We start from the raw sequence: 27,988 nt of genomic DNA, 5'->3' as shown, positions 1-27,988 counted from the left end.
ACTTGATAGAATGCATATGTGAAATTGAAGTGGAAGAAAATTGCAGGTGGCTGTGTAACTTGCAGTTAGTGTATGAAGTAAAAACTGTTCACTATACACTTGCTATGTCATTTTCCACTCTCTGCAGGGCAAAAGCATTGCTACTGTATTGCTTTTTTGACAAATCTGTCATCTGGACATAACTTTGCTTGCTGAGGTGGAAGGTTAGTTTTCAGACTTTTCATCATCATTGAGCCTCCGGTAAAACGCTGGTGTTATGTCCTGCTTTTAATTTGTGTGTTTAGGTTTGATGATGTCATTTCTTGTGATGATGCCATTTCCCCTGTTGGTGATGTCATTTCCTGTTGGTGATGTCATTTCCTGTTGTTTTTTTTCCGCAGGGGGTGGAAGATGGTGTCTAGTCAATGTTTGTTGATAGCGTTCTGGTTGGAATGCCATGCTTCTGGGAATTCTTCGTGTATGTCTCTGTTGTTGTAGTCAATGTGTTGTCCCAGTCAAAGTGGTGTTCTTCCTCACCTGTATGTAAGAGATCTTGATTAGACTTCTGCCAGACTACTCAGGCCTCTTTGGATTATGGTAGCCCAAAACCCACCAACACATGAAAACAGAAGCTAGTGTACTTAAAAGACTATATACAGACAACAAACAAATAGACGTCATTTACAAAATACCTAGCAAGAACTGCTGATGGCTTTTATCTGTGCTCAGAAGACACTTTTCCATCTGACATTAGATTGTGAGATTGAGCAGTTATAAACTGTATCTTAACTGCAGTTATGTAATATTCCAATTAGGCAGATTTTCTGATTCTGTTGTTGATAGGTTCATTCTGTCTTCAAATAATATTCCCTTGTTTCCTCTTGTTGGACAATAAAATATCCCTGCACCAGTAATTGAAACTCCAGGTAGAATCTGCATTTCTATGGGCCAAATGTTATCTCTCTCAAACTATTTTAAATAGATTGCTTTTATGGTTCCATTTCGGTATAGTTTCTGCATTCTGTGCAGTCTTTTTTTGCAACCTGCCAAAGGAGTTCACTGATGTATCTTCATAACTGTACTAGAATTTCAACTCTTTCATTATATTATAAACTCTACGATTTTTGCCCTTCACCACAATAACCATTCATACCGTCCAGGGTTAACTTACCCTGTGTCAAAACAATTAAACATCATACATTTAGTAATAAACAAATCTGTTCTCTTGCATTACAATTACTCTTTAAATAAAGGGAAAAATAATGGACATTGGCACCTGTGATAGTTGATCTATAATAAGACGAATCCAGTATGAAGTAGTGTGAATTCAGCGGAACTCAGTGTCAGCAACCAGCTGTTGGATGAAATTGACAGCATGCAGAACACAAATAATGGGGTTGAGTCACTCTATCGTCTTAACTGTTTGGATAGTGCCTCGATGATAGAATAACTGAAATGGCTGTGGTCTGCTTGGAACATTGTCAAACCTTGGCTTAGACTTGAGCTCAACAAAATACCCTTGTAATTGGTAACTAACATTCAAATTTACAGTTTCTTATTAATCATGCTAAACACACTGATTTGGTTTTTAAAAATATTTTTCTAGTTTACCAGTTAAAACCTTTTAATTTTACTTCAGGAGATGGTGACAGGATTATATTAAACATCCACTTATGTTTTTCCTGTCTCTTATGTGTACTCTTGCTCATGCTTGCTGTAGTTTTTTTTCCCCTCCCTGGTAGGGAGATGTTGTTATGGAGCAATGTTTTAAAACCCAACAGTAGCAGCTGTTTTTGTGAAAATGGAATCAGATAACAGAGTGAGTGCACATCGCAATTTGAGCCAGAAGTATGAAATTAGCACTGATCTGAACACAGTCAAAGTCGCACTGATATAGCATAAAGAACATGATACATTGCTGATGGTTCCCCAAGTTGGGTGTATACATAAACATAACTAGGAGCAGGAGTAGGCCATCTGGCCCTTTTGAGCCTGCTCTGCTATTAAATAAGATCATGGTGATCTTTTTGTGGACTCGGGTCCACTTTGCTGCACTCTCACTGTATCCCTCAATTCCTTTACTGTTTAAAAAAAAGAAATCTCTTAGCTTTAAAAACATTTACTGAAGTAGCACCAACTACTTCAGGCAAAGAATTCTATAGATTTCCAACCTTCTGGGTGAAGATGTTCCTTCTCAAGCAGTCCTAAATCTGTTCGTTCTAATCTTGAGGCTATGCCCTGTTGTCCTAGTTTCACTTGCCAGAGGAAACTTCCTCTCTACTTCTATCTTATCTATTCCCTTCATAATTTTAAATGTTTCTGTGAAATCCTCTCTCATTCTTCTGCATTCCAATGAATACAATCCCAGTCTACTCAGTGTCTCCTCATAAGCCAACCCCCTGAACTCCGCTATCAACTTAGTGAACCTCCTCTGCACTCTGTCCAGTGCCAGTACATCCTTCATCAAGTAAGGAGGCTCAAAACTGCATGCAGGACTCCAGGTGTGGTCCTGAAGAAGGTGTGGTTCCTGAAGAAGGGCTTATGCCCGAAACGTCGATTCTCCTGTTCCTTGGATGCTGCCTGACCTGCTGCGCTTTTCCAGCAACACATTTTCAGTCCAGGTGTGGTCTCACCAGAACTCTGTGCAGCAGCAACATAACCTCCCTGCTATCTAAACTCAATCCCTTTTCAGTGAAGGACAAAATTCAGTTTGCCTTCCTAATCACTTGTTGTACCTGCAGACCAACCTTCTGTGATTCATGCACAAGGACACCTTGCTGCAACTTTTTACCATTCAAATAATAATCCTTTTTACTGTTACTCCTGCCAAAGATACCATGATTTCCTGCTGAAATGAGTAAAAAAAGGTGATTTCAGAAGTGAAACATACATTTCTAAATTGAGGCATTAGAAATCAATTTGTTGAATTATTTGAAGGAGCATGTGAGCATCTCTTTGAAATTTTAGAATAGGATTTATTGGAAAAATATTGGCCATATTTCAACAATGATTGGACCAGCTAATGAGGTCACCTCTAAAATAAATTAATAGTTTTTATCAACTTCTTTTGTGATTAACCTGAAAATGTGAGTCTCTGTAAACTTCTGCCATAGAGATTTTGTCTCCTTTTTTTGTGAGGAGTACACTGGTTAGAAACAGATCAGGAGCGTGTCCCTCTTGATGTATCAATATGGATGGATCTGTGAAAGTTTAACTGCTCAGTGATAGTACACCACACTGTGATTAGAAAGTGTTCGCCACTTTCCTGGAAGCATAATTTGACCATTTCCATGAGCAGTCTTGGATAATTTTAGTGATTTATTGTGATGAGCAATAGGTTTATTCTCGATGTAAAATGTGGAGCTCAATTTAAAAGTACGTGAATTATGTTAACTACTCTTGATGGTAAGTGCTTCTTATCTGACTGTTGTGGAACTTGTCATTTTTCAGAAGAATAATATTTCTAATCTTCAACAGATAGTCTCTGATACTCCCGCTTCCATCTGGCTATTTTGTTCAGGGTTGCGCTCAAAGCTAATACTGAATTCTGAGCCACTTTGCTGGATGCCATGAATCCTATTGGTAATTTGTGACTTAGTAAGATTGCAAATTGTAATGGCATGCAGATATGGTCAAACAGAGAATTTAGACAACCAATGAAATTTTAAGCTGATCATGAGCTGTAGGGAGTTAGTGTAACTTTAGCAATTGAGAAATCTATCTTGACTTTGAACCAACCAAACTGGCTCTAAACCATGAAATTAATTAGGCTTTTTTAATGCTGTTGATTGTTTCTGATGCTTCTCAAGCAGCCAATATGATGATCTGTGAAATTTGCAATTAAACATATTGCTCATCGAGCAGCATGAATGACTCAAAAATATTTGTTGGTCTGGCAAAAATTGAGGGATTGAATTTCAAAGATGAAGCATTCCAAAGTATTTGCTTATTAATATATTGTTTTTTCTTATCCATGAAATTGTAGCTACCTTAAATAATCTGGAAGCATTTGCAAGTGCTTGCACAGAATGTTGCTACTTTACTGTTTAGTACTTATAATGTTACAATTTTGTCTGTTATAATTTTAGATAGACTTGTGTTTTTTTTTCTCCGCAAAGTCTGATTTTTGAGTCGTGGATTTTAGACTGTGTAGGGTGTTTAGTGTTGCTGTTATCAATAGTGAAAGTAAGAACATTTGGAGATGTCAAATCCTTTGTAATATCCTGTTGTTACATGTGTTGTCTTTGCTGGAAATAGATAAAACAAACATTTTATTTTTAAAGTACATTGCTCAATGGGGGGTGCCACTAACAACAGATTGAAGGGAAATATGTTGCAGAAAATCTTGCACGTAGCCAGAAGAGGGGAGGCATCAACAGCATGACTTTTGGTACGGTCTTAGCCTCCTTTGTTGTGACCAAGCTTAATTTCTTCGTGCATTCTTTCAGGCCAATAATGCAAGCTTGTGCTTGCTATTATATGTGGATCTTCCCTAACAGCTGTGGAAACCGCCCATGAGACAGTTTCCACAGTCCTTCAGACTTCAGGATGGCTTCTTTCGGTTGGCAATTTTAATGAGATAGATACTGGAAAGTATTTGCCTTTAACATTGTTGTAACATTGAAATTGAGAAATAGTTTGGTTAAGGTATCAAAGGTACAGATTGACTAACTTTAATCTAATTGAATGGTGAATAGAGTCTGAGGGGCTGCCCTGGCCCTGGAAAGGTGTTTGCAATCAGGAAGCTGGACTACCCATGTATAAGAATTTTTTTATTACTAACCTATTTGGATGTGTTATGACATACCTCGATGGCCATCACATCTTGACATGGGACTTGAACACAGTCTGTTCGAAAGGTATGATACTACCACTGTGTCACAGGCACACCCTATTATCTTTCCAAATGTACTTATTTATGTCTTAAACAGAGTTTCCAAAAAGCCCCTCCAATTGTTCAATGAAGTGACAAGCACTTGGACTCACCACAACAGATACATCTTTAATACAAGCGCAAAGAATGAGGTTGAAATTGTATAAATTGATTTCAGCTGCTCTGTTGTGACACAGTGGTAGTGTCCCTACCACTGGACTGGGAGGTGTAGGTTTAAATCTCACTTGTTCCAGAGGTGTGTAATAACATCTCTGAGCAGGTTGAGTAGAAAAATAGGTAAAATTGCAATGGAGGAAACAGCCTCCTTTCGTAATTAATTAAAATGAATTAATTTTATTCTATTATCCAGTCCTTCAATCTATAGCACAGTAACAGAAGTAAGTAAAATACTATAACCGGATGCTTCAAGTTGTGGAAATCATTAGAAAAGTCAAATATATGTATTCTTTAATGCACCTACTTCAGTTCTGGCTGTGCAAGAATTGGAGTTGTCTGAAATCGGACAGTTTCTTTCTGTGCATAAATTTTAGTTCTGTAAAATTTAACGTAAAATAATTTGACGTGGACAGTTGAGTTAGGGACTGCATTGGCAAAATGTGTCCCCAGATTAGTTACTGGCTTCGCTGCTTCACATGCTGTTCTATCCCACTATCCAAAGGACATTTGATCTCCACCTAAGCCAACTTGGTCTAAAGCACCTATCGCAAATCTGACCATATCTGAAATTTGGTGTGGCCTTGGTCTTGAGGTTGCCAGGTTTGAAGTACTATACCGAGAATGACATTTTCCAGTTTTGCTGTTTCTTTTTAATCCCCCAAAATAATAAAGCTTGACTGAATCAAAGGATTATTTTGCTGATCATGTGTTCGTGTTTCTATCTAGCAGTACGTATCTGTCCCTTTTTTTTTAATCCAAGTTGGAAAAATGTCATTTTTGCTTGGGTTGAAATCCATTTGTCACAGTGACTTGTTTAGTAAGTGCAGTTAATATCTTGTCCTTTTTATGCTTCCTTCTGTACAGCTTACCACATTGCTTACATTTGGATAAATGGCTTTCTCTCTGTCATTGAAGTTGTAAGAATAACAGTGGAGGCTCTAACATTGATCTTAACAGGATACCTGTTTATATATAAGTGCAGGGATGTACTTCTGAGGCTCTGGTCAGACCACATTTGGAGTATTGTGCACAGTTTTGGGCTCCATATCTCAGGAAGGATGTACTGGCCCTGGACCATGTTCAGAGGAGGTTTCCAGGAATGAAAAGCTTAATACATGAGGAACGTTTGAAGGCTATGGATCTTTATTCGATGGAGTTTAGGTGGATGAGGGGGGATCTAATTGAAACATACAGAATACTGAATGGCCAGGAAAGAGTGGATTTTGGGAAGATATTTCCATGGGTAGGAGAGATGAGGACCTGAGGGCACAACCTTAGAGTCAAAAGAAAACCTTTTAGAATGGAGATAAAATGAAACTTCTTCAGCCAGAGAGTGGTGAATCTATGGAATTCACTACCACAGAAGGCTGTGGAGACCAGGTCATTGAGTGTATTCAAGGCTGAGATTGTCAAGAGAATCAGGGGTTAAGGGGAGAAGGCAGGAGAATGGGAATGAGAAACTTATCAGCCAGGATTGCATAGCAGAGCAAACTCGATGGGCTAACTTCTGCACCCCATGTCTTATGGTCTATGTCTGGTGTACTAGCTGTTATCTCTATTCTTGTCTCCAGCCAATCTGCAAGTCACCTAAATGAATTGTTATTGGTCTTTTAGTTCCACTTTGACTTTAGTTAACAGTCTCCGAAGAGAAACTGTCATTTGCTTTAACTATTATCTTCAGCTATTCATCTGTCCACTGTTTCAGTCAGATCTTCCAAATATTCAGTTGTACTCAATCAGTCTGTGACTTCACATGGAGGATAGAAACAAATCCTTTGGTCCAACTCGACCGTGCCAACCAAGTTTGCCAAACTAAAACTAGTCCTGCTAATCTATATCCCTCAAAACTTTACCTATTCAAATGTCTTTTAAATGTTGTAACTGTACTTGCATTCACCACTTCATCTGGCAGTTCTTTCCACATACGAGCCACCATCTGTGTGAAAAAGTTGCCCAATAGGTCCCTTTTAAATCCATCGCCTCTCACCATGAATGTGTGCTCCCTAGTTTATAAACCCCCCACCTTAGAAAAAATCTTTTGCTATTCACATTAACTATTTATAAAGGTGTTGCCAGGGTTGGAGGATTTGAGTATAGAGAGTGGCTGAATAGGCTGGGGCTGTTTTCTCTGGAGTGTTGGAGGCTGAGAGCTGACCTTAGAGGTTTACAAAATCATGTCGGGCATGGATAGAGTAAATAGACAAGATCTTTTCCCTGGGGTGGGGGAGGTTCAGAACTAGAGGGCATAGGTTTAGGGTGAGAAGGGAACGATTTAAAAGGGACCTAACGGGCAACTTTTTCATACAAAGGATGGTGCATATATGGGATGAGCTGCTAGAGGGAGTGGTGGAGGCTAGTACAATTACAACATTTAAAAGGTATCTGGATGGGGTATATGAATAGGAAGAGCTTGGAGGGATATGGGCCAAGTGCTGGCAAATGGGAGTAGATTAATTTGGGATACTTGGCTGGCATGACCTGTTTTCATGCTTTTATGAGTCTCTATAAGGGCACCCCTCAGCCTCCTACGCTCCAGTGAAAAAAAAAGTCTCCGCCTATCTAGCCTCTTCTTATAACACAAACCTTCCATTCTCAGAGCTATGTCCTGGTAAATCTTTTCTGAACTCTCTCCAATTTTATGTCCTTTCTCGAGCAGGGTTACTAGAACTGTTTATAGTACTCCATCGCCTCCAGCGTTCTGTACAACTTCAACATAATGTCACAATTCCTTACTGAAAGGTCTGAGCAGTGAAAGCATGTATGCTAAAAGCCGCCTTAACAACCTTTACTTGTGCTACAAATTTCAGAGACTTACCTACCTGAACACCTAGGTGCCTAAATTCAACAACACTACCCAGGATCATACCATTAACTGTCCAAGTCCTGCACTTGTTTGTTTTACAAAATCGATACCTCACGTTTATCCACATTAAATTCCATCTGCCACTCCTCAACCCATTGGCCCAATTAGAGTCATAGAAATGTACAGTACAGAAAGAGATCCTTCAGTCCAATTCATCCATGCTGATCAGATATCCCAACCTGATCTAGTCCCACTTGCCAGCACCCGACCCATATCTCTCCAAACCCTTCCTATTCATATACCCATCCACATACCTTTTAATTGTTGCAATTGTACCAGCCTCCACCACTTTCTCTGGCAGCTCATTCCATACACGTACCACCCTCTGTGTGAAAAAATTGCCCCTTAGGTCTCTTCTATATCTGTCCTGTCTCACCCTAAACCTATGCCCGCTGGTTTTGGACTCCCCCACCCCAGGGACAAGACCTTGTCTATTTAACTTATCCGTGCACCTCATGATTTTATAAACCTCTATAAGGTCACCTCACCCACCGACGCTCCAGGGAAAACAGCCCCAGTCTATTCAACCTGTCCCTGCAGCTTAAACCCTCCAACCCTGGCAACATCCTTAGATCTTTTCTGAACCCTTTCAGGTTTCACAACATCCTTCCGATAGGAAGGAGACCACAACTGCATGCAGTATTCCAAAAGTGGCCTTACCAATATCCTGTACAGCTGTTGGTCAAGAATCCTTTGTAATCTTACATTACCTTTTTTTCCAATTTTGGTGACATCTGCAAACTTATAAACCATGCTTCCTGGGAGATCCAAGATGGTGGTGGTCTGAGTGGTCTGCTGTGCTGGGCTCTGTATCTCTGGGCAAGGTGAACTTTTACCCCTCCCCCCCCCCCCCCTCACCAACCACCCCCAGGAGAAAAAGTGCTAATTTAAACTTGCTGATCATCTGGAGCTGCTGAAATTGTGTGTTGCAGCTGTAAGGCCGGAATGACATTGAATAAAGGAATACAGCAGACCCTACTACATTGGGGATGCGTGCATCCAGTACTCAAAATCCCGGGGCGGCCCCTTTGGATCTAACGGGCCAGCAGCATTTAATCTGTGTTTGCCCAACTCCGAGAGAAGTTTGAAGCAGCAGTAGAACCGCTATCTGCCATGCTGAAAAAGCATGAGCAGGAAATCCAATTACTGGACCGAAGAATGGGAGCAGTGGAGGAGAGGACTGTGGCACTGGAGGCCTTGGCAGAGGTCTCGGGCGGAAGGGTCTGAACGCTGGACGACTAGGTTCAGGTCCTTGAGGAACAAGTCGATGACCTGGAGAATAAAAAAAAGGAGAAATAACTTACGGCTTGTGGGTCTTTTGGTGCGTGAGGAAGGTGAGGACCTTGTTAGCTTCCTGGAGGGGTGGTTCCTGACGTTCCTGGGCCTGGAGTTGGAGTCTGGCCTGGTGAGCGTGGAGCGGGCCCACTGGATTGCAATGTCAGGTCTGGGTCCGATTCGTATCCCCACGCGGTTCTAGTGCAGCTCTTGTATTATAAAGAAAAACAGTTAATAGTTGAAACAGCAAAAAGACTGGGAAGATATTCACAGGCTTTAACATACAAAGGCTCAAAGATAATGTTTTTTAACGATTTTTCAGGAGTCCTAATTACGAAGAGAAGGGCATTTGATGAAGTCAAGAAAGAATTAAGGGACCCGAACATTCAATATTCCTTGAGGTACCTGGCTGTTTTGCCCTTGGGGGGTCGGTATATAACTTTGACTCCTCAGAAAAGGTGAAGGACTTTGTGAATTCTTTGAAATAAAGAACTTGAGTCGAGGTGGGAGGGGAGGGGGCATTGTTGCGGACAATGGTATGGTTTTTTTAATTGCCCCTTCTCTTCTTTCTCCCCCTTTTTTTGTGGTTATTGGCTTTATACGTACTGCCTTGATGTAAAACCGGAATTATTTTATAATCAAGTAGTTGGGTATTATCTAAGGCCCTTTTGTTTTTTTTAACTGCTGTCCTTTTGATTTTGTATTGGGGGTGGCTATATCTGTGGTTAAGATGAGTAGCGGGGGGCAATGGGCATCCATTGTTAACTCTCAGGATGTAAATAATAGGTTTTCCTCATTTGTGAATTGCCTGGGGCTAGGGCACGGCCTCAGCTAGAGGCAGTTAAGATGGTGGCAAGGATTGGAGGAGTGCCCCTGTGGGCAAGGGGCAAGATCTCTAGTGAATTGGGGGTTATTTGGGTATTTCCTTCAGTTAAATGGAGTGATTAGTTTTTAGTTGTAGTTTTTATAGGAGTTGTCTTTAGACTTCATAGAGTTAATGTCTTTGTTGCTCATCACACCTCCGATAAGCTTCATCCTCTTGGGAAACCACTGGTTGCCCTGGATGATCATGGCTAATGATTTGTTCAGTTGGTGCACCTGGAATACAAAAGGGAGCCATTTCCCTATTAAAAGAAAGAAGGTCTTGTCAAGCCTTAGGAAGGAAAGGGTGGACATCGCCCTGCTACAAGAGATGCATCTAACTGATAAGGAACATCTGAAACTGCAGCAGGAGGGTTAATGCAGGGTGTTTTTCTCCTCCTTCAGCTCTAAATGTGGAGGAGTGGCTTTACTGGTAAGAAGGAACCTTCCTTTCCAGGTAACGAAGCAAATTAAGGACTAACATGGACGGTTTATCATTCTTAAAGCTCTAATACATGGAGAAGAGTATGAAGTCTTGAATGCATATTGTCCTTTGGCGCACCCTCTTAAATTTCTCATTAGATTAGATTAGATTACAGTGTGGAAACAGGCCCTTCTGCCCAACAAGTCCACACCGAAGCGCAACCCACCCATACCCGTACATTTACCCCTTACCTGACACTATGGGCAATTTAGAATGGCCAATTCACCTGACCTGCACATCTTTGGACTGTGGGAGGAAACCCACGCAGACACGGGGAGAACGTGCAAACTCCACACAGTCAGTCGCCTGAGGCGGGAATTGAACCCGGGTCTCTGGCGCTGTGAGGCAGCAGTGCTAACCGCTGTGCCACCGTGCCGCCCACAATTAACGCAGTTGCTAAATTAATTAATCTTGGGGTGTGCCGCACGATCGTAGGAGGGGATTTTAATTGTCTAATGGATCCTGAAGTTGACAGGGGTGACAAGGGGCCTGGCAGGTACGTCCGTGCAATCTAAGCAGTTTGTGGACATGTGTGAAGAGTTGGACCTTGTGGATGTGTGGAGGCATCTCCACCTAGTGGAAGGGACTTGACTTTCTCCTCCAACCCACACAAGTACCATATGCGAATTGACATTTTTTTAATGCCAACTGACTGTTTGGACAGGACATCGGCGTGCAAAATTGGCAATATAGCTGTCTCAGATCATGCGCCAGTGTAGTTAGATGTTAAAATCAAGAGTAGTGGAATGGATGCACGGCACTGGTGCATGGACCCTTTTTGTTAAGGGACAGTAAATTTGTTGAGTTCATCAGGAGAGAGTTCAGGGCCGCCTTGGATATCAACTCCGGTACAGCCAGTAATCTGGCAATACTTTGGGAGGCCACTAAGGCATATTTATGACGCCTGATCATTTCTTATTTTGCGACTAGAAGGAAGCAGAGGGAGAAGCAATAACGGATGCTGGAGGCTCGGCTGCAGATAGCTGAGGAAACATATTATAATAGGCCCTCTTTGGTCAAGTTACAGCAGGTCACTGCCCTCTAGGCAGCTATCGACTCATCACACACCACCCACACACACACACCAACCCCACATGCCACCCCCACCATGCCTAACAAAGACAATGTGAATTTGGAGATAAGCCAGTTAGATAGCTGGCATATTAGGCTAGGAGGAAAAAAGCTTCCCAGTCTATTATGTCTGTTAGAGAGAAGGCTGGCATGATCATCTGTGAGTCGAAGAAGATCAATGTTAGATTTAGGGAATATTTCACAGAGCTGTATCAGTCAGAGGCAGGTGAAAATGGTGCAGCGAGAATGCAGTCCTTTTTTTTGAGAATCTGGACCTCCCCATTACAGACATGAAACAGGCTTCCTTATTGAATGCACCTATAATGGTACAGGAAGTCCAGGAAGCAATAAGGCATCTCCAGGGTGGCAAAGCACCAGGACCAGAGGAATTCATAAATGTGTTGGTGGAGCCACTTCTGGGGATGTATAGCTATTCATATGCATAGGATTGTCTGCTGCCTTCTCTTAGGGAGGCTATTAGCTACCTCAGTTTAAAGAAGGGGAAACACCCTGAAGAATGTTCTTCATATAGACCAATTTCACTGTTGAATGTAGATTTTAAAGTTCTATCCAAGATGCTGGCTCTGAGGTTGGAAAAGGTCCTGCCCCATATTACTAAAGAAGATCACACTGGTTTTGTTAAGGGCTGTAGCTTCTGCAACAATTTCAGGAGGGTACTGAACATAGTGCAGGTATGCCACCAAAGATTGATCCTGGGTTTGGTCATCTCCCTAGATGCAGAAAAGGTGTTTGATCGGAGAGAATGGCTGTTTCTGTTTGGGGTCCTAGAGCACTTTGGTCTGGGGGAATCCTTTGCCAGATGGGTGGCAGTATTATATAATGATCCTAAGGCGGCAGTCATTACAAATCGTGCTAAGTAAGATTGGGCGAGGTAGTTGACAGGGGTGTCCTCTCTCACTGCTGGTATTCACCTTGGCAATTGAGCCGTTAGCTGAGGCTATCAGGAGGGACCCTGAAATAGTGGCACCAAGGGTGGGAATGGGGGAGCGTAAGATCGCCCTATATGCTGATGATGTCCTTTTGTTCTTGGCCAATCTGGAGAGGTTGGTGGTCCTCAATTGATTCAAACAATTAATTTATTCGGCGGTTTCTCGGACTACAGGATCAACTTTACAAAATTGGAAGCCATGCTGGTGGGAGGATTAGTGGAGGTGCCTAATCTAAAGGATGGAATGCAGTTCTAATTTAGATGGTCGTCAAAAGGTTTTTTATATTAGGGAATTTTTATTACCCCTTCCTTCCAGCAGCTGTATAAAGCTAACTATGCACAACTATTAGAGAGGATAAAACAGGATTTGCAGCGTTGGGAGGGGTTGCCGTTATCATGGTTGGGCCGAATGGCCCAGATTAAATGAATTTCTGGATTAGTGGTGCTGGAAGAGCACAGCAGTTCAGGCAGCATCTAAGGAGCAGTAAAATCGACGTTTCGGGCAAAAGCCTTTAATCAGGAATAAAGGTAGAGAGCCTGAAGCGTGGAGAGATAAGCTAGAGGAGGGTGGGGGTGGGGAGAAAGTAGCATAGAGTACAATAGGGGAGTGGGGGAGGGGATGAAGGTGATAGGTCAGGGAGGAGGGTGGAGTGGATAGATGGAAAAGAAGATAGGCAGGTAGGACAAGTCATGGGGATAGTGTTGAGCTGGAAGTTTGGAACTAGGGAGAGGTGGGGGAAGGGGAAATGAGGAAACTGTTAAAGTCCACATTGATGCCCTGGGGTTGAAGTGTTCCGAGGCGGAACATGAGGCGTTCTACCTCCAGGCATCTGATGGTGAGGGAGCGGCGGTGAAGGATTTTTAGATTAGATTACATTAGATTTAGATTACATTACAGTGTGGAAACAGGCCCTTTGGTCCAACAAGTCCACACCGACCCGCCGAAGCGTAACCCACCCACACCCCTACATTTATCCCTTACCTAACACTACGGGCAATTTAGCATGGCCAATTCACCTGACCTGCACATCTTTGGACTGTGGGAGGAAACCGGAGCACCCGGAGGAAACCCATGCAGACACGGGGAAACGTACAAACTCCACACAGACAGTCGCCTAAGGCGGGAATTGAACCCGGGTCTCTGGCGCTGTGAGGCAGCAGTGCTAACCACTGTGCCACCCTCAGGTAGTCACAGAGGGAATGGTCTTTGCGGAAGGCAGAAAGAGGTGGGGAGCGAAGTATACCCCTGGTGGTGGGGTCCGTTTGGAGGTGGCGGAAATGTCGGATGATTTGTTTTATGCGAAGGTTTGTAGGGTGGAAGGTGAGCACCAGGGGTGTTCTGTCCTTGTTACGGTTGGAGGGGTGGGGTCTGAGGGCGGAGGTGTGGGATGTGGACAAGATGCGTTGGAGGGCATCTTTAACCACGGGGGAAGGGAAATTGCGGTCTCTAAAGAAGGAGGCCATCTGGTGTGTTCTGTGGTGGAACTGGTCCTCCTGGGAGCAGATATGGCGGAGGCGGAGGAATTGGGAATACAGGATGGCATTTTTAGATTAGTTTTTTTTTAGATTAGATTAGATTTCTTACAGTGTGGAAACAGGCCCTTCGGCCCAACAAGTCCACACCGCCCGCCGAAGCGCAACCCACCCATACCCCTACATTTACCCCTTATCTAACACTACGGGCAATTTAGCATGGCCAATTCACCTGACCTGCACATCTTTGGACAGTGGGAGGAAACCGGAGCACCCGGAGGAAACCTACGCAGACACGGGGAGAATGTGCAAACTCCACACAGTCAGTCACTTGAGTCGGGAATTGAACCCGGGTCTCTGGCGCTGTGAGGCAGCAGTGCTAACCACTGTGCCACCGTGCCCCCCATCTTCTTTTCCATCTATCCACTCCACCCTCCTCCCTGACCTATCACCTTCATCCCCTCCCCCACTCCCCTATTGTACTCTATGCTACTTTCTCCCCACCCCCACCCTTCTCTAACTTATCTCTCCACGCTTCAGGCTCTCTACCTTTATTCCTGATTAAAGGCTTTTGCCCGAAACGTCGATCTTACTGCTCCTTAGATGCTGCCTGAACTGCTGTGCTCATCCAGCACCACTAATCCAGAAATTCATTTGCAAGAGGTAGGGTGGGAAGAGATGTAATCCAGGTAGCTGTGGGAGTTGGTGGGTTTGCAAAAGATTCAGTGTCAAGTCGGTCATCATTAATGGAGATGGAGAGGTCCAGGAAGGGGAGGGAGGTGTCAGAGATGGTCCAGGTAAATTTAAGGTCAGGGTGGAATGTGTTGGTGAAGTTGATGAATTGCTCAACCTCCTCGGGGGAGCACGAGGTGGCGCCAATGCAGTCATCAATGTAGCGGAGGAAGAGGTGGGGAGTGGTGCCGGTGTAATGAATGTTCTTCCTCGCCTGTTGTATTCCATGAGAATGCTCCTGTTCTTGCTGCCCGGATGAGTGTTACGGAGGCTCAGTGGTTGGCGAGGGTCCTTTATTTGGTGCACAGGCGCCCTGTAACTAAATTTACTAAATTGCAGCTTTCGCAGGGTGAGGTGGAGGTGCGTGGATCTTCCTGATTTGAAGAAATATCAAATAAGCGCCATGCTGGGATAGTTTGTGGGAATTCGGGGTCGATTTGGCTTGACGTTGAAGCCTCGCAGTCGAGATGTCCTCTAGTTAATTTATTATTTATGGATAAGATGAAATCTGTGACTGAGCAGTGTAAGAATCCAATCGCTTTAAATACAGTGAAAGCCTGTAGGATAATGAGGCAAGACGAGGGCAATTGGTCAAAGACCTCGCCGTTTACCCTCTTGGTGGGAGTCCAAGGATTTAAATCTGAGGCAATGGACTCCGGCTTTAAGTAATGAGAGAATAAGAGAATCTCATTCCTGGGAAATTTGTTTGAGGGGGAGGTCTTGATGTTATTTAGTCAGTTAAGCTAGAAATATGGACTATCTAACAGGGACCTTTTCCGGTAATTTCAGATAAGGGATTATATATAGAGGAAGACCACGCTCCTGGCTCAGTGTTACAGTCAGTTGTAGAGAAAAGAGTACTCTGGTGTACAGATGTTCTTTCAGTTAGTAACCTTGTATCATTTAGCAAAAGGTTGTGCCTTGGAGGACGTGGAATTGAGAGCTATGGGAGGGTATTTCATCGGAGGTATGGGAAGATATATGGGGAAATGTAAGGAAAATTTCACTATGTAACAGCGCAGGCCATGCAATTGAAGGTTTTACACAGGGCTCATATGGCTCCAGAGGAGCGAGCTAAGTTTAGGATAGGAGTGTCGTCAGGGCTTCCCAAATGTAAAATTAGTATAGGCACTCTACACACATTACTGGTCATGTTGTAAGATCCAGAGATACTGGAGTGCTATTGTAAGGGAGCTAAAGGACACTTGGGAATTGAAATTAATGTGGATCCGGTATTTCTTCTTCTGGGGTTGCCAAATTTGTCCCCTCTGGGGGAACACGGGAAGAGATTGTATAACCCACTGTGTGAGGAAGAACATTACATTAGATTTTAGATTACATTATATTATATTAGATTACATTACAGTGTGGAAACAGGCCCTTCGGCCCAACAAGTCCATACCGACCCGCCGAAGCGTAACCCACCCATACCCCTACATTTACCCCTTACCTAACACTACGGGCAATTTAGCATGGCCAATTCACCTGACCTGCACATCTTTGGACTGTGGGAGGAAACCGGAGCACCCGGAGCAAACCCACGCAGACACTGGGAGAACGTGCAAACTCCACACAGTCTCATGTATTGGCCGTCGAAAAACCACCAGGTCTTATGGGGTGGCGTAGGCTGATGATACAGCATCTCACCCAAGTCTACCTCACAAATATGATATACCACAAAACGGAACAGTTTTACAAGATGAGGCAGCTCTTTTTAAATTATATTGATGCAGATTTATCAGCAATATTAATTAGGGCCATGGTATAGCCGTGGGAATCAGTCTAGGTGCCTGTGAGGCCCTGGGAGGGGGAGGTTGGGGGGAAAAAGAATACAGTACTATAGCTGGTCCTCCCAGGGATGGGAGCCTGAGTGGAGGAATGATGAGTGAAATAAAATAAAGTAGTGAGATATAATTTAAGTAGTTGAATTTAGTTTAATTTAATATTTATTTAATTTGTTTATAATTTAGGTTAAGTAGATAATGTTTGTTCTGGTAGAATAGTAAGTCGTTCATTACTAATAGCAGCACATTATGATTTTGTTGTACTGCCTCTATCTTTCTGTTTTTTGGTGTTATTCTTTTTTTTGTATATAAATGTTTTGTAAAAGATTTAAAAAGGTCTTTAAAAATATTTATAAAGAAAACCATGCTTCCTAAATTCTCATCCAAATCATTTACATAACGGCACGGTGGCACAGTGGTTAGCATTGCTGCCTCACAGCGCCAGAGACCTGGGTTCAATTCCTGCCTCAGGCAACTGTCTGTGTGGAGTTTGCACGTTCTCCCCGTCTCTGCGTGGGTTTCCTCCGGGTGCTCTGGTTTCCTCCCACAGTCCAAAAATGTGCAGGTTAGGTGAATTAGCCATGCTAAATTGCTCGTAGTGTTAGGTGAAGGGGTAAATGTAGGGGAATGGTGGGTTGCTCTTCGGAGGGTCAGTGTGGACTTGTTGGGCCAAAGGGCCTGTTTCCATACTGTAAGTAATCTAATCATAAAAGACAAAAAGCAGTGGACCCAGCCTAACCCCAGTGGTCACAGGCCTCCAGTCTAAAAAACAGCCCTTTCACCATCCTCCCTCTGTCTCGCAACTGTCAAGCCAATTTTGTATCCAATTAGCAAGCTCTCCCTAAATCACGTGATCTAACTTTACTAATTAGTTTGCCACGTGCAACCTCATAAGCAAGGACACACACCCTGGTTTTTAATGAATATAAGAGAAATTCCAGGAGCAGTACCAAATATATCTGAAAATGAGGTGCTTACTTGCTGAAGCTATACACATGAGAAGCAACAGGAACAGCATGCAGTAAGCAGAACTAAGCAGTCGCCCAGCCAATGGACCAGATTGAAACTCTGTTGTCCAGTCCTGAATGGAGGTGCATGAATAAATAAATCAGGAGAAGAGGAAGCTCCGGTACAACCTCCTCCACAGTATGGAGAAGCCGAGAGTGTTGGTGCAAGACAGAAGGCGAAGGGTTTGAATAATCAGAATCAGAAATGCCGAGTGGCTGATCCAGTTTAATCTCTCTCTCTCTCTGTCTCTGTCTCTCTCTGTGTCTCTGTCTGCCTGTGTCTCTCTCTCTCTCTCTCTCTTCTCTTGGATCCTTGTTATTAAAGGCATTGGATACAGCAATCCAGTTGTGGTGCCACCAATGGGCATCGATGCCCCCATCCCCCCCCTCCCCCGGCAGAGTACATCCTTGATAACGTCAGAAATTTTAAGCAAGCGGTTTCCATCTCTATATTTGACCTGATGTCATTAAACTTCATAGGATCTGATGTCAACGTTGGGGACTCCTCGTGAAAATCTCTCCCAGTGTCACTAATTTTGGTGGTCTGCCCTATTGGTTATGCCTTAATCGTAACAAGGGATGGTGATGGAATTGAATGCAATATTGGCTGTCGATATGTTTTGGATTTCAGCTATTACTTTTAGTTTATGGTACATTTTTTCCAAATTTTGAAATGAAGCTGTTTTTACTGTTTAGTAACTACCTACTTATTAATTCTGGACTATTTTTTAAAGGCATGTGTCACATCCTCTGGACCTATCTGGAGCCATTGATATGAATGACGATACTGTCCTCCTCCAATACATAATTATTGTCAAATCTTTTTTTCTTTTATTACTCTTTGAGACGTGGACTGAATAGGACGGTGCCTACTGGATTTCCAACATTTTTTCCACCCAGTTTTAGTCTGCAAACAATTGCTTTTTACGCCATTTATTCCTGCTGGTCCCATGGATTTGTTGTGGGTCCCCCCCCGCCCCCTTATATTTTTTGTCCAGTTACTGTCCCATGACATCATCCACCCAACTAACTGCCATTTTCTTGACCAGCCCTCCTTTCTAAGTGCAGAACGTTTGTCTGACACCCAGAATTGGTTAGGCATAAATTTCTTCCAACTAAATATTGGATGAGTTGGCTTTGGCCTCCCAGTATAATCTCCACTCCTGGGGTCCCACTCCATCTCTTTTACCTTGTTTGAAGTGGAGCTATCTTAAACCCCAAGGTGTCTTAATATGGGAAGTGCATCCACATTTAAGTGCATTTACATTGAAATTTTTTCTTTTGTGTTGTTTATAAATTAAGCAAGTTTCCTAAATAGCACCAGCCTCCATTTTGATGTTAACATAGTCATATGCTTATTCATTAATTTTAAAACAAACTGCTGCTTTAACATGATGAAGGGCTTATGACAGAAACATCGATTCTCTTGTTTCTCGGATGCTGCCTGACCTGCTATGCTTTTCTAGCACCACAATCTCGACTCTGATCTCTAGCATCAGCAGTCCTCACTATCTCCTCCCTGCTGCTTTAACATGCCACCTCTCTCACTTAACACTTTCTTTCCCAATACTCCAAGTTGCCAGCTTGCTCTCTGCCTGTATTCCTGATGAAGGGCTTTTGCCTGAAACATCGATTTTACTGCTCCTCGGATGCTGCCTGAACTGCTGTGCTCTTCCAGTACCACTAATCCAGAAGCTTGCTCATTCTGTCCTACCCACCTCTAATCTTTTTAACTGCTTGCCATGCACTCCACTGAACTCTCACTACTACCTGTTCGCTTCTTGGCTCTTGAGCTGTTGCTCTCTTTCTTACATTGAGGCAGTAAAGTGGGCAGTGAGTGGGAGAGGGATAGGGGTAAGTAGCATTGGGTAGTAGCGTCAGGGAAATGAAGGAATTAATAAGTGAATGTTTTTGTAAGGTTCAAGAAAAGCTAATAGATTTTTAAAGTAAACATAACTGATCAGAGACTTAACCCACCCTTACTGCATGCTTTCTTAAGAGAAAATGACTTTCTTCCAGTGTGCCTTTTTTGTTAAGGGACTTTCTAAAAGCACTAGGAGTGCTAAGCCAAAGGTATGTAAATGTAGGTTGCTTTTTCTATACTGTCTCTTTGGTTTCAGCTGCTTCTTTGGTCATCTATTCTGTACTTTTGAGTATATTTTGTCCTCACCCCATTTTTTGCTTCTAGTAATAACTTTAAATTGATAACTTTGGTTTGCTTCAATTAAAACTCACAATCATTAATTCATTCTATGTTCCTGACTCATTACATGTTGTCCCGATGGTGCTTTTCTTGATGAGTCTTCATTGTCGTGGAACAAAAGTTCATTTACTCCGGCTCAAAACTGAATCTTGTTACACATCTTAATATTCCTTTCAAGATGCTTCACAGGAGGCTTGGGTTGAATTTGACCGCCATGTAAGGACATATTAGGACAGCTGAAGTAGATTTTAGAGTGTTTAACGATAAAAAAGATGGCTTTGGAAAAGAATTCCAGGCTGTAGAAGTAAATAAGTTCAAGACATTATCATCAATGATGCAATAAAATTCAGGACTGAGAGAGAGCAGAATTAGCAAAATGTAGAAATCTCGGGGTTTTGTGAATTGGGAGGAGAAGGCATGGAAGGATTTGTCAATATGAATAATAACTTAAAATAAAGGTGTATCACAACTTTGGAGCCAAGACAGGTCAAACAGTACAAATTAAGGGGTACAAATTGGGTACACAGGAAAAAATGTTTCCCTTTAATGGAAGGCTCAGTAACCAGGGGGCATTAAAGGAAATTTATTAAAGAAAAAGAGAGATCCTATAAAGTGGCTAAGAACAGTGGGAAATCAGAAGATTGGGAAGGATACAAAAGCAAACAGAGGATAACAAAGAGTGTAATAAGAAAGGAGAGGATCAAATATGAAGGTAGGCTAGCCAGTAATATTAGAAATAATAGTAAAAGTTTCTTTCAGTACATAAGAAACAAACGACAGGCAAAAGTAGACATTGGGCCACTTCAAACTGATGCAGGAAGCCTAGTGATGGGAGATAAGGAAATAGCAGGAGAACTTAACAAGTACTTTGCGTCAGTCTTCACAGTGGAAGACATAAGTAATATCCCAAAAATTAAAGGGTGTCACGGGGCTGAGTTGAGTATGGTTGCCATTACGAAAGAGATAGTGCTAGAAAAGTTAAAAAGTCTTAAAATTGATAAATCTCCTGGCCCCGATGGGATACACCCTAGAGTTCTGAGAGAGGTGGCTGAGGAAATAGCAGAGGCATTGGTTGAGATCTTTCAAGAGTCCCTGGAGTCAGGAAAGGTCCCGGATGATTGGAAGATGGCTGTTGTAACCCCCTTGTTCAAGAAAGGATCAAGGCAAAAGATGGAAAATTATAGGCCAATCAGCTTAACCTCGGTTGTTGGTAAAATTCTAGAATCCATCATTAAGGATGAGGTTTCTAAATTCTTGGAAGAGCAGAGTCTGATTAGAACAAGTCAACATGGATTTAGTAAAGGGAGGTCATGCCTGACAAACCTGTTGGAATTTTTTGAAGAGGTAACAAGTAGGTTAGACCAGGGAAACCCAGTGGATGTGGTCTATCTAGACTTTCAAAAGGCCTTTGATAAGGTGCCACACGGGAGGCTGCTGAGCAAGGTGAGGGCCCATGGTGTTCGAGGTGAGCTGCTGGGATGGATTGAGAATTGGCTGTCTAACAGAAGGCAGAGAGTTGGGATAAAAGGTTCTTTTTCAGAATGGCAGCCGGTGACGAGCGGTGTCCCGCAGGGTTCGGTGCTGGGGCCACAGCTGTTCGCATTATATATTAATGATTTGGATGAGGGAACCGGGGGCATTCTAGCGAAGTTTGCCGATGATACGAAGTTAGGTGGAGAGGCAGGTAGTACTGAGGAAGTGGGGAGGCTACAGAAGGATCTCGACAGGTTGGGAGAGTGGTCCAGGAAATGGCTGATGGAATTTAACGTGAGCAAGTGCGAGGTCTTGCACTTTGGCAAAAAGAATAAAAGCATAGACTACTTTCTAAACGGTGAGAAAATTAATAAAGCCAAAGCACAAAGGGATTTGGGAGTGCTAGTCGAGGATTCTCTAAACATAAACATGCAGGTTGAGTCCGTGATTAAGAAAGCGAATGCAATGTTGTCTCTTATCTCAAGAGGGTTGGAATATAAAAGCAGAGATGTACTACTAAGACTTTATAAAGCTCTGGTTAGGCCCCATTTGGAGTACTTTGTCCAGTTTTGGTCCCCACACCTCAGGAAGGACATACTGGCACTGGAACGTGTCCAGCGGAGATTCACACGGATGATCCCTGGAATGACAGGTCTAACATATGAGGAACGGCTGAGGATACTGGGATTGTATTCGTTGGAGTTTAGAAGATTAAGGGGAGACTTAATAGAGACGTACAAAATAATTCATGGCTTGGAAAAGGTGGATGCTAGGAAATTGTTTCAGTTAAACGAGGAGACTAGGACCCGTGGACACAGCCTTAGAATTAGAGGGGGTCATTTCAGAACAGAAATGCGGAGACATTTCTTCAGCCAGAGAGTGGTGGGCCTGTGGAATTCATTGCCACGGAGAGCAGTGGAAGCCGGGACGCTAAATGTCTTCAAGGCCGAGATTGATAGATTCTTGTTGTCTCGAGGAATTAAGGGCTACGGGGAGAACGCTGGTAAGTGGAGCTGAAATGCGCATCAGCCATGATTGAATGGCGGAGTGGACTCGATGGGCCGAATGGCCTTACTTCCACTCCTATGTCTTATGGTCTTATGGTCTTATAGGTTTGAGGTATTAAGGGACAGAAGCTTTAAAGGGGAGTTAAGCAAGAATGTTTTCACCAAGAGGGTGATGGGTCTCAGGAACTTACTTTCTGTAAGAGTGATAGAGGTGGAAATGCTCGTAACATTTTGAGGAAGTATTCAAGGCTTGCTGATTGTCAGTGGGCCAAAGGCATGTTTCTGTGTCGTAAAACTCCGAAAGAAACGTTTTAGGGGTCTGAATGACATGAGTGATTGAGTGATGTCTGGCAGAATAGAGTCACAAGTGCAGTAAGGCTCATCTTGACATTGGGAGCAGCTTGCACCAGCATTTTTTATGTTTTACAAGTGGCGTGACGAGACTCCTGCTCAGCATCTGTGAGTTGCCAATTGACTGTGATTATTGTTTTTTTAACTGTCTCGTTAACAGTCCAATTCACCTTATCAATAATCAGCCTCCCATCATACCAAACTTACCAGAAGAGCTCAACAAAAACTTGGCAAGGAAATCTGAACAAGCAGGATTTAGTTTGCACTTGCTCAGATTGACCTTCTTGTTGGAAACTAGGCACCAATATTACTGGCCACATATACCCATGTCCACTGCACTCTGCAGCACTGGCAACTATCATTGTAACACTGCAAGAAGGACACTGTAGCTCAGGGACACACACCCAGCTCGAGTTAAACCAGGCTACATCTCTGGGCTCTTTTCTTGCTCACTTGGCACTGAGAGATTACTGGATACACACAGCAAGGATGCATTGCATTGCATTGCCTTACCTCACCTTTTTGTGCTCTATCCCCTTGGCCAGAAATACCAGCCTCATATTACTATTTACCTGCTGTGTAGTTTAGCTCAGACGTAAAATGAGTAAACTTGCCATAGTCAGCGGTCCTTCATTCGTGCAAGGGGATTAACCTTTACTCCCGATGTTCCCGCACGGTAAGCCAAGGACAGCATCTAATACCACTTCAAACCCTTCATGGAGTGATCAGAATCAGGGTCCTCATCACTGTTAAGTCAAATGTTAAGCAGCTCATTGCTTATCTTGATTTTTTTTCTGCCCTATTATGGACTGTTTTCCTCCTCAAATGAGAGAGACAGACACTAACTACAGGATGTGAAAGTGGGTGACACAGTTATTACTTTTTGATGCAGCTTGGGGAGGTGTCCAAAGTGACTGAGTAAGCAGCTGAGAAGGTGTGCAGGGGTTGATCATAGCCTGCTTCCACATGGGAGGGATTTGATTTGGCCCATTGAGTACACACTGACCTTCCGATGAGTGACCAGTCCCATCCCTCTAACCCTGGGTTATCCATGGCTAATCCACCTAACCTACATACCTTTGGATAGTAACAGGAAACCGGAGCACCCAGAGGAAACCCAGGTAGGCATAGGGAAAACTTGCCAACTCCAGGCAGACGGTTGCCCAAGGGTGGAATTGAACCCATTCTCTAGTGCTGTGAGGCAGCAGTGCTAGCCATTGTGCTGCCTTTAATAGTCTTGGGGAGGGTGACAGTGAATGGCTAATGAGTGGTATAGTGTGGGATGTGAGTACAACAGTAGAGAAAATGAGTGCGAGGTATCTGCGAGGTGATTGTGGTACATAGCTGAGGGAGTGGCGAAAGATTTTGACCCTTTCTTACATTACTGTGCTTTTCACCTGATGGCTGAGAATAGTTGAATCCAAGTGAAAACCTCTGACCGGACAGGTAAACTCTGGGGTTAAGGCTTTCACTGCTTGTGCTGGGTGAAAATGTCCTGATTTTGAAGTCCTGCTGGATAGAGTTGTGCAGGGACCCTGGCGAGAAACTGGGACATTGATTTTCTCCTGTTTGCCATATTGGTTACAGTGAAGAGTAGCTCTGATGGTTGTTTGGGTGTGCATTGGGCTTTAAACGTTGACACAGGTGCAAGGGTGAAATCTGGGATATCTGCGGCATGTTGTCAGATGGAGTGGAAATCTGATGAAAGACACACCACGGGTGCGGTAGGTAATTAAGTAGCCAGGTTTGGCAAGCTATGCCAAAAAAAATGCCAGGCCTCTGTGACAAACACAGTTTAAAAAAAACTCACCGCAACATGGTTAAAGTGAACAGAACTTTTTAACTCTCTCACAATATATTGTGAATAGGTTGTGCTGTGGTGGGAGGTGATGCACCAGAGTAGGTGGGATTGGGGTTCCATTCAGTTATTGGACCCTCTTAGTTTCTCAAATATATGTAAATATTAGAATTGCATGTGTAAGTGAGCTCTTCTTTGGATAGAGTCAAAGTCCAATTATCTGTTTGTTTACTAGATATGCAACGCTACAGAACTGTGACAACGCTACAGCATTTGTGACAATGCATACAAACAAATTTTTTTATATGAATTAAGTATATTTTTGAAATTAAAGAAAGAAATACTTGAACTCAAGCCTCCTGGTTCAGGGTAGGCACTGTGCGCCTCATGAATCCTTGGATGAAGTGTGTATTTTTAATCAACCTGGTCATGGTAAGACACGTATACATTGCAATTGAAACTTGAACCTGAGTCGAGTGTGTGTGGTGTTGGCAAAGCACAGCGGGTCAGGCAGCATCCGAGGAGCAGGAGGATCTACGTTTCGGGCATACACTTCAGGTTCAAGTGAACCTGGCTAAGAGTGAGAGACAACACTGCTCTGCCAGAAGAGCCCTAAACATTTTTTGTAACAAATAAAACAAAACTGCAGATGCTGGAGATCTGAAACAAAAACAGAAATTGTTGGAGAAGTTGAGCAGGTCTGGCAGCATCAGCAGGGAGAAAGCAGAGTTAATATTTAAATACAGTGAATCTTCATCAGAACTGCAGAATCAGTGATTTTGTTTTGCTTCAGTTTTTTAATCAACTTGTTTTGACATGTTATGACGCACTGTACAGTCATCACACTCTGAGGTGGAGCTTGAACCCAAAGTTTCTGGCCCAGAGGTAAGGGCACTATCACGGCATTATAAGAGCCAGTGTGGCCAGGAAAGCAGTAATGATCCAAGCTAGGTGCCACACTATCTTTACTCCCTAGTGTATTTTGACTTTCAGCCTTGGTTCTTGTAAGAAAATCCAGAGTGACATTTATTTCCTTGAATGATTTCATTGATTATCATGTATTATGCATTCTTCTTTGCTGTGCCTGATCTATTTCTGGAAAAGAGGTGGGCAAGTGTTGGGGTATGCAGGTATTAACACTGCAATATTCTCATTATTTTTATTAAGTAAGGTGATGGATATGTTATTTATTAATGATCCTTGATCCCTATGAAACAACATAGACCCCTTGTACTCTGAGGTTTGGCGGCCTTTAGTGTTTAGTGGTTAGAGTGAAGGAGCCTGAAATCTAAATGCAGTGCCTTGAAGGTAGTATTTTCAGGAATGTTCTTAATTTGCAAAAATATACTTTATTCATAAGTTATTAAAAGTGCATTATCAAGTATTTCTAGGTAGACGTTACAGAAAATACAATTGAGGTATCACATTTTACATTTGGGCACTAATTCCTGAATACCTCTATCCAAATGTGAGATTGTCACATCTACTAAATTTGACTAAAAAGTATATATATTCCAATACAAACATTGAGGTTCTGTGAATTAACGACACCTTAGTGATTAAGTAGAAAGGGCCTTAGATTCTGGACTTTCCACACTGCACCTTTGCAGCCACTGCACCAAACTTCAGTGTGTCTCTCAACAGGTGGTCAACAGTTACACAACATCAAGTTGTAGTCCACCAGATTCATTTAAAATCACAAGCTTTTGAAGCGCTGCTCCTTCATTAGGTGTAGTGGTCAAAAGTGTGGTCAATAACTGTCGTGTGATTTTGACTTCGCCCACCCTGGTCCAACACCAGCAGCTCCACATTACCTCAGCATGTTCTGGACCTTTTAGTTGGTCAGTCTATAACATTCGGTTGAGGCCAAACTCTTGCACTAGAAGATCAACAAGTTTTGAGCCAACTTCTGTTCAAAGGTGTTTTTCTGTACAAATATTTCCATGAGGGGCAAGTGATGCAGTATAGTCTAATTACTTGGAAAGTTCACTGCTAATATAGCCAGACTGATTTGGAGATGCCGGTGTTAGACTGGGGTTTAATTGGAAGCACACTAGCTTTCGGAGCGACGCTCCTTCATCAGGTGATTGTGAAGCGTTGCTCCAAAAGCTAGTGTGCTTCCAATTAAACACGTTGGACTATAACCTGGTGTTGTGTGATTTTTAACTTTGTATAGCCAGACTGATCTTTACCAACACCAGGGAAATTAGCACTTCTGCACATGGTATCTTTTGATGTTTGTACTTGTTTTAGCCACACAACATCACAATGAGTATGGCATTGGATAGGGTGAGAAGTGGTGAAGGAAAAAATGGTTGTCTGTCATTCTGTAATTAATTCATAATAATATAAGTTTAAAACAATATACAAAGCATCTACTACTCCATTAAATAGACACTAAAGGTTCCAAAAATTGCACCATAGCCTAGACATGTCTAGGTGATGCGCATGTGTTGTAATGGTGTTAGCAGTGCTGTTCTCACCATACGTTCATTGAACAGCCACGCAACCCCAAGATAAGGACAGTTGATATGAATTTGGTGTCAAGGGGAGGGTAGGTGAACACTACCACCTTTAAGTTATGGTGACAATTTTTCTATTTTTGTTTGGCTGGTTTGCAGATCGGTACATATGCGTTAATTACATTATTCAAGTTTAATATTGTTTAAAACTTAGTGCATGTACATTTTTAGGGAGAAAAATAGCTATTCAAATTACCCATAATGCACTACACCACCACCAGCTGTTGGTATTTAGGAATTGCAGTGTATTTCCAAGGTTAGTGATTATTGCACTACTATCTGGCAATACATTAAACCAATTTAGTTTTGATCTCTAATATCCACGTTTGTAATGACCCTGTCATATTTTTAGTCGGCATTTGTTTTGTTGTCCCATTGGGTGCATCTGAATCTTGCCTTGATCGATTATAATAATTTGCTGTGGATCAGTCAGAATGATTGGAGGCAATCAATTTAGTTGCTATCAATTCAAGTTTCTTTCCATAGTACACTTCTTCTGGGGGCCAGCCTGCCTGTCTGTTTATGAATGAGTTTCTGCCTGAATGTGCAGTGAAAAGCTGCAGGATTTTTGTGAAAAAAAGGTAGTAGCTCTGCAGGTCGTGGTGTTAGATATGCCACATTAAAATTATTTTCACCCTGTTAAGTAGGGTCAAAAGCTGGAGAATCAGAATTATGAAAAAAATTAAATCTTATCATTGTGATCGACAAGTGATCCTTTTAAACGGGTTCAAGACACTCACCAGTCCCTGTGCAGCCAGCTTCCATCACAGAGGCCTCAGTCCAAATCCCTAAACTGAGTGCAGAAAGGCAAACAATGCAAACAGTGCCCTCTACAGACAGTCACCGAATATCACCTCGTATTCGGCAAATTCGGTGATTGGTCGGATCCAAGGATCTGTATTCTTTTAAGTCACATAAAAACCAAGTGCGTGAATTTACCTGGAAGATTAGCATACTTACCTGAGCATCAAACGACATCAGTAGGAAGACGCTGAGCTTCATTTGGATTAAATGACGTCTTCTTGTCCTTAACATTCTCATCTTGTTCCTCCTTTAGTCAATGAAGGAAATATGAGAATTTTCTTTGTGTGTACTGTGAGCACAAA

The 27,988-nt window shown here is 42.6% G+C and overlaps 2 long non-coding RNA genes and 1 other non-coding gene across 4 annotated transcripts in view; 1 reads left to right on the top strand and 2 right to left on the bottom strand.

Moving 5' to 3' along the window:
* LOC148149666 (uncharacterized) overlaps nt 1–27,988 on the top strand; it is a 70,806-nt gene that overhangs the window by 42,368 nt on the left and 450 nt on the right. The window lies entirely within an intron of this gene.
* On the bottom strand, nt 68–27,988 carry LOC148149667 (uncharacterized). Its single transcript, XR_015757550.1, has 3 exons — nt 27,843–27,988; nt 9,197–9,376; nt 68–516 (listed from the first exon to the last, which is right to left on the bottom strand). It is a non-coding gene; the product is annotated as an uncharacterized LOC148149667 (long non-coding RNA).
* LOC122547109 (U4atac minor spliceosomal RNA) lies at nt 26,763–26,887 on the bottom strand. Its single transcript, XR_006310888.2, has one exon. It is a non-coding gene; the product is annotated as a U4atac minor spliceosomal RNA (small nuclear RNA).

This window comes from Chiloscyllium plagiosum, unplaced genomic scaffold (assembly GCF_037043375.1).
Source record: "Chiloscyllium plagiosum isolate Xiang-an unplaced genomic scaffold, Cpla_swu_hap1 HiC_scaffold_7, whole genome shotgun sequence".
In the NCBI taxonomy this organism is placed as follows: Eukaryota; Metazoa; Chordata; class Chondrichthyes; order Orectolobiformes; family Hemiscylliidae; genus Chiloscyllium; species Chiloscyllium plagiosum.
The sequence above is the reverse complement of the archived record's forward strand: the minus strand, read 5'-3'. Positions and strand labels throughout refer to the sequence as shown.